Below are 1,784 nucleotides of genomic sequence, written 5' to 3'. Positions count from 1 at the left end.
CTGCCGCTGCCCCACCCCTGCCCCCCACGCTGCATGCTGACGCTGTGAGCCTGGAGCTGAGTGCTGCCTGCTACCTCTTCTGTGTCCGCTGTGGCTTCGCCATCCTGGGCCCGTCGGGCGGCCGCTGTCCTTCCCTCTGGGACTGTGCACCTGCCCCACCCCCAGCTGGCACCACACCCACGTAGTCCCCACCAGGCCGCTCTCTCAGGGTGGCTTGATGGACAAGGGGGCCCTGGGGCTTCTGCCAGACCATCCCACAGCCTCTGGCTTCCCCAGCCTCCTGCCCTGAGCTCTGGGTGTGCAGCTCCTGGCATGGCACGGCCAGTGTCCCAAGGGGCAGGGCAGCCACTTGCCTGGTGGCACAACCAGTGCCCAGTTCCCGGCCGGGACAGTGAGGTGGGCAGTACCCTGTCCCCACCCTCCCCCATTGTAAGTCAACAGCTGCACGAAGGTTTATGAGACACCCACTCTTAGTCACCCCCTCGCCCCAGAGGACAGGACAGGCGGGGCAGCCCCTCCTGCTCTGGGTGGGAGGTGGGTAGGAGAGGGGTTCTCTGTGTGTGGAGCCTGGTGGTCTCAAGGCTCCTCCCTGAAGCAGGATTCCTTTCTGGGTCCTCAAGGGAGCGCTGGGCTGAGTGAGTCTCAAGACCGACTGTGCCAATAGTGGAAACCACCTTCCAAGTTTACCCAGGGCTGTGGCCCCACCCTGGACCCGGGGCTCCCGTTGCTAAAACCTAGAATGTCCTGGACCAGCCAGAATGGCCAGCTACCCCACTGCCAGCTGGGGGCCTCAGTGCCTCTCCCACTGGGCAGCCTGGCATGTCCCCGGGCAGCTGCTGCAGGGTCCCAGGTGCTCTCCATGGCATCCCAGGGAGCGAGTTGCCAGGCCCTGGGGGTGGGGGTGGGTGGGGGCGCGAGGACTGTGTCCTCAGCCTTCACAGGTGGCAGCTCACATTGTCCCCAGCCTGGGTAGGAGCGGCTGGGTGGCCCTCTGTGGCCACCTCCACATCCATGGACTTCTGGGGCTCAGAGCCCATGGGCAGGTCAGGGTCGGAAGAGAAAGCAGCTCTCCAGAGCCCCAGAACCTTCCAGAAGAGCCCCGTGGCGGTGTTTGTGCTTCTGTCCACCCTAGGGGCCCACGTCCTCTGCAGCTTGCCTCGGTCTGTCGCTGGCTGCCGGGGGCCCCTGGTCGCCCTGCCCTGGCCTCATGTGCTTTCTGCTGCCCCGGGGTCCACAGTTCAGTGTTGGGTGGTCCGGCCCACACCCACCTCTGCGGCTCTCCCTCCCTCTGCCCCCGGGGCCACCACCTACATTTAGCTGTCAGGGCTCGGTCTGCCACCCAGATGACAGCTGCAGACCGTCCCGGCCACCCGTGGGGTCCACCCATCACAGCACCTCAGCACGGCAGAGAAAGAGTCTCCTGGGCTTGAAGCCTGTGTGGGTGTCCCCCAGCCCCGAAGACCCTGCCAGTGTACCTGGGGGAGGCCTGGGGCAAGGAGTCTCCTCTTCCTGAGACTCTGGGGACAGCCTGTGACAGTCAGAGCAGGTCGCCACGCCTGGCCAGGCAAGGTCAGCCCCAGGTGGACAGCAGAGCCAGGTACCCGCTGAGCTACTGCTGGGTCCACCAGCAAGCTCAGCCCCAAGGAGGATGGAGAGGAAGCCCAGCTCTGTAGCATGGCCCTTCAGCCGCCCCAGAGGGCTCCAAGGACAGGGACTGTGGGCATCCCTGAGAGCCGCACCAACCAGACCAAGTACAGTGCCCACTGCCACCTTGCAATGACAAC

The 1,784-nt window shown here is 65.5% G+C and overlaps 1 protein-coding gene across 1 annotated transcript in view; it reads left to right on the top strand.

The window, feature by feature from the left end:
- Positions 1-1,784, top strand: part of DNM2 (dynamin 2) — an 80,267-nt gene that overhangs the window by 66,162 nt on the left and 12,321 nt on the right. The window lies entirely within an intron of this gene.

Source organism: Echinops telfairi, unplaced genomic scaffold, assembly GCF_000313985.2.
Source record: "Echinops telfairi isolate 266 unplaced genomic scaffold, ASM31398v2 ScPeMD7_36;HRSCAF=134, whole genome shotgun sequence".
Taxonomy (NCBI): domain Eukaryota; kingdom Metazoa; phylum Chordata; class Mammalia; order Afrosoricida; family Tenrecidae; genus Echinops; species Echinops telfairi.
The sequence above is the reverse complement of the archived record's forward strand: the minus strand, read 5'-3'. Positions and strand labels throughout refer to the sequence as shown.